This window comes from Lygodium microphyllum, chromosome 16 (assembly GCF_053477565.2).
Source record: "Lygodium microphyllum isolate KBCC chromosome 16, Lygodium_microphyllum_v1.1.10, whole genome shotgun sequence".
NCBI classification, from domain to species: Eukaryota; Viridiplantae; Streptophyta; class Polypodiopsida; order Schizaeales; family Lygodiaceae; genus Lygodium; species Lygodium microphyllum.
Genome location: NC_141150.1, coordinates 110,798,960 through 110,811,102, shown reverse-complemented (window position 1 = coordinate 110,811,102; position 12,143 = coordinate 110,798,960).

Below are 12,143 nucleotides of genomic sequence, written 5' to 3'. Positions count from 1 at the left end.
AATATCATACTATTATGATATTTTTAAAGAATTATTTTGATATTTGTTATATTATATTAATATGATATATTTTAATATCATAATTTCCCTTGCACTTGCCTTTTCCCTTTGAGCCTTCGCTTGCACTTTATAATTAAAGGTTTTACATTCAAAATTTTTAGGAATCCCAAATCACATTTCATGCAGTAAGAGGGTTCTCACATAAGCATCATATTTTGCTATTGTAGCTCACACACTATATCGAGTTTATGGTTTGCCCTTAAGATCACACAAAAGCTATCATAAGAAACCATATGTGTAATGTAATACTGTGGTTCTACAACAATTCTATATGCATTGTGTATATGTGCAATACATTTGTTAACACTTGATTGATCTCTCATCTTGTAGCTATATAGTAATATAAGATTGATATAATACACATATAATAGCACATAATGTAATATTATAACAATAAAAAATCAATATATTATTAATATAATAATATATCTACCCCAACTGAGCACTAAATCTGCCTAACCCCATGTAGCATTGGACTCACCTACCTTATAAATAAGTGCATGGTGCTCTCAATGTCGACATCCAACATATTTTTGTAGTTGTCCTTAGTTCACAACATATCTGCCCTAGTCACTACGACTCAACTTGCTTAGTTCACAACATATCTGCCCTAGTCACTACGACTCAACTTGCTTCTTCATACTTCCACTCCACCCTCATTGTAAATTGTTATACATTTAATATAGCTTAATACATTCTCCTTTAATAAAGTATAATAATAATAATAATAAATTTTACTATTTAAATGTAAAACTACATACCATAAAAATGTTATAATAAATGTCACATTACAAAAAGTTTTTTGACTAATTAAAAATTATTAGCACAATACTTTTTGGATTTTTTATTCTAAACATTATTATATTATCTACATTGAATTATAACATAATGAAGTCAAATTATTTTTTTCAAGCTAATATATTTATAAAATTTATTTTCATAAAAAATTATGATATTATAATATATAAAAAATTTACTCTCAATTAAATGTTATGAATTTTATATTTTCTAAATTTTTCATTCTAAATGTTATTATGTTATCTTCTCTAAACTATAATTTAATGTAGTTAAATTTGTATGCATGTGTGCATGTTTATGTTTATATATGTACATATATGTATGTATGCTTTATATATGCATTCCCATTTGTGTGGTCTCATAAGCTCTCTCTCTCTCTCTCTCTCTCTCTCTCTCTCTCTCTCTCTCTCGTGCATATATGTGTGTGTGTGTATGCACATGTATACATATATGTGTGTGTATTTAATTTACGTGTTTTCATATTTGTGGTCTTCTCTCTCATCATTTTTTTCACATATGCTTTATTGTTTTCTCTAGAGTCCCCTCTGTCATATTTTTTCACCTCATATATGTGCATGTTATGTAGACATGTGTTTGAATGTGTGTGTATGGGCATATATGTGTTTATCTGTGGATATATGTGCTTGCATATGTATGTGTGTATGTTTTATAAGCTTATATCCATCCTCTCTCTCTCTCTCTCTCTCTCTCTCTCTCTCTCTCTCTCTCTTCATTTTCTCTCTCGCTTACATTCACATGCGTATGGACATGTGTGTATATGTGGATACATATGTATATAATTTTGCACATATATGCTTATGATATAACATGCTTAGTGCTCAAGACTGTGGTGATCAATGAACAAAATGATGTTTACGATTGATAAAAAATCAACAAATGTGAGTGCATCACAAGATGATTATGAGACTTAATCTAAAAATAATGATTCTAAGTGAAAGAAATAATAATAATTGTGAGTGTGTCATGTACATGAATGTGGTGAGGTAATGGCGCGTCAAAATGACTTAATGTATGGGCGATAACTAAAAGTAGAATGGATGGTAGATTACGACTCAAGAATAGTAAGCAAGTTACACTCGCTGTGATAGCGTGTTATTGTGGAGCCCCAAGAGAAACACCAAGAGAAACAGAGAATCTACTGTAAGAAAATCTATCTTGTCACATCAACAAGCATATTCTTATTCTTCATACTTTAATTAACCACAAGAAGATAAAAAACACCAATCTTCACAAATCTTCACACAACATTACATAGTAAATCTCCCATTGATTTATCACAACAAATCTTCAACACATTATTCATATTCTTCATAGAAACCATCAAAGAACCACAATGACACAAAAGAAAGATGAACTTTGAATAGAATTCATCACATAGTATTCATCTTTCATAATCTTCATAGTCTTCATAGTCTTTCTCTCAATCTCTCTCATAGATACAATGTTTCTCATAGAAAATTGGCCATCTCTCATACTCTCTCTCTCTCTCTCTCTCTCTCTCTCTCTCTCTCTCTCTCTCTCTCTCTCATATGCTCTCTCTCAATAGTACATTGGAATATCAAAGAATTTCTCTCAATAATCCTCTCTTAGTCGTGGATACCCCTCCTAAGAGGTATGCCTGATATGAAGAGTCACCAGTATCCCTTGAGAGCTCATCAATGTCATTGTCACTTTAGTCTTTAGTTCAAGTCTTCATCAGCTACTACTACTTCTTCTTTGAGCTATTTCGAGCTTGTATTCTTCCTCTTTCAAGATTGAAAAACATTCCCCAAGCTAAACATTCATCCATCAGAATATATATAGAAGCAAACAAAGGCTTACAAAACAAATACAGAAACTTTACAGAACACTACAAAAGGTCTACATAAGGCATAAAAACCATACAGCTCAAACCATCAAAAACCTTCCAACACACTCTCAATCATTCCTTGAAATACTCATTCACAATCCCATCCTTACAAATAGAAAGAAAACAAACTAAAATAGAGGCAAAATAGAACCTATCAGAACCAAACACATTATAGAACCTTATCAAAACATTATATCTCAATCAAAAAGCATCATGAGCTTCTCAAATCTTCTCAATCCATCCCAATATATTCTAAAACACTTCCAACACATCCAAAATCAATCAATCCATAATAAAATCAACCATTTAGCTCACAAAAACAACAAAAATCAGCCCAAAAAACAAGCCGATTCAATCCTCAATATATCCCCACACTTAATTAAGGAGCATCCTTGTGACCTTGAACCAAGAAAAAATACTAAGCCCAAAAACTAGCCCAACACTTTTGTCTCAAACCTCAATCAATTAGTATCCATGATTTAACATCGACCTTATCAATCTCCAAAATAACTTGGGTCTATAAAAAAGATTGACAAAAGGAAAACATCTTGAAGCAAAAACCAATTCTTAGCTTTCAAATTATAATTAAATAAATTAGGAAAGGATATAAGAGGTTCTTCTATTCCTTCACAAGTCTTCAAATATTTTTCACTTTCATAGAAATCAAACACATCTACACACTAACACATAACACAGAAAAATTTGAATGACACCTCAGTAAGGGAGAATGAAAATAGATTCCATTAAAGCTCAATCCACCGATTACATCTAGAAAGAAATCATCAATGAAGATGTTCTTTTTTAAAGGCTTGATGATTTTGGAACCTACTTATGGAAAGAGATTCATCCACAAATATATTGGGTGGATTTTGAAAGAATTGCAAACATCACATCCTCTCCACAAGAACAAAATATTTTCTCGGAAGACAAAGAGCATGGAAATACAAGATATCCAATTGACGAGGATTAACATTCACATTGACATTCATGCACAATTTTGGTATAGAATTTTGATCATCACGAGAATAATGATGCAAGTACGCTAGGTACCAAGCAAAATGAGTAGTTAATCTAATTGGAGGTTCAATAGATTGATGATACATTTAGGCAAATTGCAAATAAGTCTGATAAGCTTGTAGAGAAGTCTGTCAATTCTATTGAATCATAGGTCAATTAATTTCAAGTCTTATCAATGAATTAGTTTGGCTCCACCCTCTTCATATCTGTATTTGCAAATCAAAACTAGACTGACTACTAACCAATTGCGGGGGGCTAGGAATAAAAGATGTAGATGGAGGAAGAGGAACAAGCATCAAGGCACGAGGGGATAGATAGTAAAAATTGTAAAAAGAAGAAAGAGTTAAAGATGGAGATTTGGGTAATTTAACTAAATCAGATAAGAAAGGGATTAGAAAATATGTTGGAAAAGTGGAAAGGAGTGGTAGACGGTGGAGGACAAGGAGTAGGAGAGAAAACATGATTCACAAATTGAATGGGCAAGGAGAAAATATAGGAATTTTGGGAGCACCTTGTAGTTGGAAAAGAAGAGAAGAAATAACATGGGGAGTTGATTAAAGTAGTGATCGATGAGAATCCAATCTATGGGCCATCTATTGATAATAAGCAAGGGAAGGTACTAATGGTGGGCCTAGAATAGAGTGGTGATTGTAAGCTTTAAAGAAGGAGGAATCAAAAGGGGATCATTTAGAAACATAGGCTAAAAGGTCATCCTTCGGTTGGTTAGTATTTTATAATCATACATGAGCTTTCAAGTGTCTCTAATTCAATACCACAAACTCTAGCATGGAATGCCAAGAAACCTCAGGACAAGCATCCACTTTGGAAGAATAGTCCTAAAAAATCGCATCCATCTAGAACTCCAAATGTCTAACACAAAGAACTGCTTGTAAGATAATGTTTCCCACATACCAAGATATATCCTCATCCTCTAGAATCTAAAGATCACCTCTAAGATACATGTAAGCCATCAGCATGGTGTCTGGTATTACTGAATCCACAAAGACCATTTGGGCAACTTCTGCTAAGAGCTTTGAGTACCAAGCACCACTCCATCTATCCTCTAGAGGATGCAAATCCATAATGGATAGCTTCATGTAAAATGCCAACTTTTATTGTTGATAGTTCACAAAGAAAGAATGATCTGGCAGGATGTATTCCATAAATTACTCAAAATAAGACCACAAAAGATCCATTCTAGATTGAAGCCTTTCCACCTTAGCTTGGAAAAAAGGACACAAGGTTGCATTACATTGGAGAGAAGCCAAGTCCATAGATGATAAAGATGATATTGATGGTACATCAAGACTTGGGGGAATGGAGCATAGTTGAGCCAACTGTTCATTTAACTCCTCAATCTGGATATTCTAATGCTCAATTATACAATTTTCTCACTATAACTCCACTATTTGGGTAGAAATTAAAGCTTTAAGCTCTTAGGTTTTCTTAAAAATACAATCTTTATCCTCATCGATAGTAGCTACTTGAGCCTTTACTTCAATCAACTGGGCCTGCAAAGAGGATATTTTCACTTTTTGGGCTTCTAGTAATTTAGTCAATGACTCCATTTAATTGAAAACATTGGAAAGAGTTTTCTTAGCGGAGGCAACCTTAGGATTAGCCTTGTGTAAACTCCTCCTTGGATTGTTGCATCTCCTCATGAAAAGAAGAGTACAACTATTGAACACAAGCTATATAACTAATATTTCAATGGAACTCTGAATGCCCTTACATAGGAAAGGAATGATGTCTCCTACCACTAAGCAATGCAGAGAAGGAATTGGTATGTCCAAACTACCATCTCTGTGTGCCTTGAATAAATTGGTAGCTCTAAGGAATGCAGGAAGTATACTACTTAATGTATTAGGGATCGACGTTGGAGGAATTGAAGTAAGAACTGTTTCAGCTACACGCTTTAAGGGCTTTCTCTAAATGACCAGAGGAGGAGGGGAGTAGTGATCTTCAAGGATAGATTCAATTGCTTCAAAAGAAGGAGGGAAACCACTAGAAGATTTTCAAAAGGTGGTGAAATTTCCTTTGTAAGGAAAAAGGATGTCAAGAAAACATGCAAGTAAGATCCATATGTGACATTAGTCACATTACCCCTAGTCACCTTGAAAAAGTGTTGATCCATTTTAGCAAGGAGATAGGAACTCCCATCAATGGTCATGCCCTTGAGCAACATTCTAGAAGTAGTAATAATTCCTTGGACATGTAATTAGATGAAGTCTTGGTAGGCATAAACCTATCCTGAGGGAACTGATACAACTCTTTCCAAAAAGGATTAGAGATCATGGAAACACAAACTTCGAATATAGTGATGAGGCGTTTAGCATCAAGTAAGTCCTTGGTCTGTCTCTATAAGAGCTTTAGAATGCACTAGGAGAAATATAAATATGCTTCCAGGTCATGTGGAACCACAACATGAAATTTGACTAGGATCACAGACCCTTGCAAGAGCATGTCTGTAGGCTCACATCTGGGGGCCTACGGACAAGGCTTCTGCAGGGCCCACCGATCCTGGTCAAAGTTCATGTTGTGGATCCACATGCCCTTGAGGCCCTATGGATGAAGTTGCACGCAAAACTGAAGTATATATCTTTAAAACTCCATGAATAGTGAGTCTGATACTGAACTTATGTGACGCATGCCATTATCTATATAGATGAGATTTCATCTAGGCAAGGTGGCTAATCTGATGGCCAAGGAAGGGTATAGGACTCCGCATTGAAAGAGTACATTGGCCAACTTATCCACTGATATAGTAGAAGACATGTTCTCCTGCTTTCGCTAAGAACTTCCTGAAGCTGAAGACACACTGACGAAGGTTGCTGGCCCCTTCAAGGCCATCCCGGCCAACTCCAGCTTGGAGAAAGTAGTGTTTCTTCGATGTTTGAAGCTACTCTACTTGTTCACAAGTATAGGTCTGGTCTGCTTTTCTCCATGGTGGCCTGTGGTATGGTTGCTATCATTAGACAAGAACTTCTGGCTCAAAATGTATTGTTGCCTATGATAAAGAGTAGCTCTGACCATGGGGAGCCTAGCTCCAAGAAGCTTAGGATGATAAATTAGATGTACTTACTACCTAATGATGTCTCTTTTGTAATGCAACAAAGTTTGTAATCTTCTCTTGTATTAATAAAAATCGAAGTTGTTGGATTTGCATGCAATGTAGTTTGTGATGTATGTCATTTATTATTACTTATATCTAAATATAATACTTATTTGTCAAATTTATATGCAACATGATTTGTTATTTAAATTTAATACACAACACTTTATTGAATTCATGCATAATATTTATTTATCCAAAGCTACGTAATAATAACTTCAATAAATAAATAAAACAAATAACAAGCAACTAAACAAAAATAAGATGTATCGAAAAATTTGTATTCATATTCATAACAATTTATAAAGGATCCAATACAAGCAATGTTTTATAAAATCTTTTCAATAGCTAGATTCCATAGATGTTTCACTAGTAGACCCCTATTGTTGCTACTCTCTGCCTGGACTATCCCTCCATGGTCGAAAGAATCTCACTATTTGTAGATCCCTATCAGTGATGATGACAGTGATCCTCCTTGCATGCACTGCTGCATAGAGTGAGTCTCCAAACAAGTCAATGAGGAAGGCTTCAACAACTTCTTGTAGTGTAAGGAGGGCATGGGCAATCCACCGATCAAGTTGAACTATCAAGGAAGTGCCTCCTGCTATTTCTAATTAGTATGTTCTGCATTGTCTCGTGCACCACCTTTTGGAATGTAGCCTTTGGTATCAAAAGGTGCGTAGCCTTTTGATAATGGCGGATCTCTTGGAGGGCCAATGTGCTTGGCTTCCATTGACGCTTGCGATGGTGGCATGGTGATGGTGGTAGTGGAGCAAGGAGAAGTTGCCTTTACGTAGGTGTTCTTGGGGGGAATCTCCGAGCTACTTGCTTGGTGTATGCCATGTCTTCCAAGAGTGAGAACTTCAAACATAGAACTCAAATGTGTAAAATGAGGTGAAACTTTCAACTTATAGCCAAGCTTTTTAAGAATCCATAAACTTGAATTAATGTACTCAAATTTTAGAAAAGATATGAACAATGATCAAATTGACTTGAAAATTTTACATGTGGACTCTTCTAGGACACATCAACCACCCAAAAAAAGGTCCCATCAGAAGCCTCTAGGACACCTAGCGCAGGCTCGCATGTGGGGCCCTGAATCTAGGGGGGCTAATTTTTTAGTTTTCATGAGTTCTTATGATGCCCGACACATGGGTCAAATTTCATCATATTCTGATTTATAAAATTGATGATTTAATCTTTTTAGGAAAATGTGTTAACTGGATTATACTTCATTGAGAACATAAAAAATTCATTGAGTGTGCATAATTGTGTATTAAACGTATTCTCAACCAAAATACGTGCAACATTAGAAACTTAAAAATTCACAAAATACAAATCATGGGAAAAATGTAATATCATATATTGGATATAATATTGTCAAACTATAAAATATAGTAAATATATAGTGCATCGGCCCAAGTACAACTGTTCATCGGCATGTTTGTGATTTCACATAAAATTATCCTCAAAGAAACTACTTGCAAATTTGAAAACTTAAAAATTCACACAATATAAGTCATGGGAAAAATAGAATATCATATATCATGTGAAACCACAAAATACACGATAGATAGTACATCGCACCAAGTACAACTAGAGCTAGGCAAAATTTAACTTCGTTTTGAAGACCACTGCTATTAAATACTTGAAGGTCTACTGGAAGGATAACGAAAAACTAAGCTCCATAAAATCTACAACTAGACCTAAGCTAAACATAGATCCATTTACAAGGTAGCTTCTCAAAGCATGTTATTGACATTAAGATTAAATGCATCCTTCTTGTTGTTGCAAATCCTATGAACGAGAATCAAATCTATGGGCTTAATAGTGATACGTCAGGCATGAATGGCTAGAAGTTAACCATCACTCATGAGATCAATCAAGTAGCTTTCAACTGCCTCTTGGAGAGCGAACAAGGTTTGACCATCGCCCCACATTCCTTGCATGGTTCCTTGAAAAGAACTTATGATGATGCCTTGACTGCAAATCTTATAGTATTTCTCACGCCAACCTAGAGAATGGTTCATTATGAATAATTAAGTTGACGGTCTTTTGGAATTTCCTTATCTCACGTAGAGCAGTTGTTCCTGGTCTCCATCTTCACTTCTTATGTGTTGGAGGACATGTATTACCAACTAGAAGAGCAGTAGTGGGAGCTAGAGCAATTGGAGCACATGGACCACCATTTCTAGACAATGGTAGACAGCTATTCTTGATAGACAATCCATCAGTATTGACAACACTAAGGCCATCATTGTTGGCCACAATAGTACCACCATTATTAGTTGTAGTAGGGCCACCATTGTTTGCTACTAAGGGGCTATATCACTCACAGTATGCTCACTAGATTTAGAAGAGTGTTGAGCTCTTACTCTTGCATATACCTTCTTGATAGGAAGCTTGGAACATGCCATGGTTGTGATGATGTAGGAGAGAAAAGTGGAGGGTAGAGTGAAGAGTAATGGGAAAAAAAGAAAAGAGAGACTTGACTTAAATATGAAACTTTTAAACTTACTGTAGTTTAAATGAACTTTAAAATTACTTTAGTATAAATGAACTTTGAAATTACTTTAGTACAAATGAACTTTCAAACTTACCATAGAATAAATGAATCTCTCTCTCTCTCTCTCTCTCTCTCTCTCTCTCTCTCTCTCTCTCTCTCTCTCTCTCTCTCTCTCTCTCTCTCTCTCTCTCTCTCTCTCTCTCTCTCTCTCTCTTGCCACCCCCTCTCATGCTAGTGAGCGTTTCAAGGTTTGAAATGGTCAAATCTCTGTCTTAGGATTTCAAACTCAGCTTTTCATCATTTAAATTTAATTTTTTGAAAGTTTCAACAATATCTTGTATCTATAGTGAAATAAAAGACTCAAGTAGAGATAACCTTAAACTTCACATTGTCCCTTCTCCCAAGGAATATTGGTTTAAGATTAACAGACCCAAAATATAGAGCAATCAATATTAAAACTTTGAAAAACATAGTTTAGACTTTTGAAATTTTAAACAAAATTTACAAAGTGCTCTTTTAACCAAATTCAAATAGACAAACTACATAAAACTTAAGATATGAGTGTTAAAGATATCTCATGTTTAAGATAGGAGTATTGATGAGTCATATCCTTAATACTTGTACTCTCTCCTGGACTCTAAATGCATCAAAATTGTACTCTTTATCTAGGTCTCCATTTCTTACAATCTCTCTCTTGGGTTGCCAACCATTCTACACAGTGCTGTCTAGCTGTGTTGTTTTCATATCTTGCTTTTCTCACTTCATATATTGCCCTATTTATAGATTCTACTTTTTGAGAGGTTTTGGGCTTCATTTTTTTTCCCTCATATCGTATCTCTAATCTCCTATACCACCATTGAAATAATTGCCTCATAGAATTGTAATCATTGATGCCACCTCCATGATTAGTTGCCTTTTGAAAAGTACAATGAGCTTGCTAGTGAGATCATTCCATGCCTTGAGTTAACCATATAGCTAAACTCCCTTGATCTAAAAAGTATGGGCCATGTGCCTCAAGTATATGCTGCATAAGAAAGAGAGATTAGAAACACACACTAATTCGTTATGATGATATGTTTTTGTAATGGTGACAATATTGACCATGTAGTGTGTTGTGCTATTTGAAGTCCATACCTCCACCATAGAGTTGTGAAATTTAGCAATTGTCTCTTTAAATGTATTGGCATCACCATCTCTAAACCTCAACTTTTGTAAGATAGTTGCTAATCTATCTAGGCGTATCCACACTTTTTCCTTTGGGATCCTCATTCTTCCCCCATTGCTCCAATTTGGAACAACAAGGTGCAACTTTTTCCATGCTTAATATTTCTGTGGTTGTTTCACAAGTATATTGCCTTCCTCATCTCGAGGTGGAGATACAAACTTCCTAGCCTTTGGTCCGCCAAAGCATGGTTTGCAAAGGATGTTTTCACTCTTGCCCGATTTTTTCTCATATTTTTTAATTTCCACTTGGGCCCCCATGCAATCCAACTTCAGAGAGGACTTGTTCTACCTTCCTGCATGTAGCATCATCTTCTGACATAGGCTCTTGTATGCGAAGCATACATATTCACATACTAGCTTCTCAATTATTCTAACCAAACAATGCAATGTGCAAAAATGAACCCTTGTTAGTATTTTCAAAATAGGGCACCAGTTTGGATCTCCACTGGGACTAGCACTCCATTTCTCATGACTTTTTGAATAAGTTTCTTACATCCCTAAGATATTCACTCATGACACCATCCACAATATCCCTAAATTTACAATTTTCCAATGCATTTTTGACAATATCCTTGCTAAGGACTTTAGCAATAGTGTCATGCTCTGCATGATGAAACATATTTCTCATTGTAGTAGATCGAGCATATATCTGCATATGATATTGTCCACTTCCTTTGGTTAATTGGTGAATTGGTTTAACTAATTGGATGCCCTGACATGTTTCTTTGGCTTTTAAAGTGGGCCCAATCTCTAGAGTTTTTATGAGCTTCCTCTTTAAGTTTCTATTCTCCATCTCCAACTCCATAATTTTAAACTATAACTCAATATTCTATACCTGTGTAAAATGCATAGCATCTTCAATGATAGACATTGCTTGTTGTAGGCTCTAATTCTCCCTATCCTTCTCAACCAACAATCTATATGTTTCCATCAAAGACTACACATACCCTTGTAATCTTGTTTGTCACAAGAAAACTTTACAAACGATGTAAACCCATTAAATTGTGGTGGCCTTTAAGTTAAAGGATCATGTAGATAAATGCACCCATCAACCCAAAGATCCACATTTTACTTCCTTGTATTTCTTTCTTATTGCATCATCCCTTTCCATAGTTAATTTGAACAATGGTGCATATTCATCCTCCAATTGGAAGCAAATATCTCTCTTTCTCTTAGTATGTCATACACCTCCATTCTACAAAGAAAAATGTATGGCAATTTTAATTACCATTCAAATCACATAAATATACTTCTTTGATTCACTGTATCTATATTCTTTTTTACCCAATTGGATCTTGACTTTTTCACTTGATTTCAATCATGATAGACCCTAATCAACCCCTAGTTAGACTCTAATCTTATCTTGGAATCAACTTCTAATTAGGCTCTAATCTTATCTTCTGCTCTATCCAAAATACACACACACACACACACACACACACACACACACACATAACAAGAATTCATCAAAGATTATTAATCACATTTATACACAAGCTTAAATAGTGAAGATTATCTTCTACCCAAATGTACTCTGTCACTCTATCATTTATTTT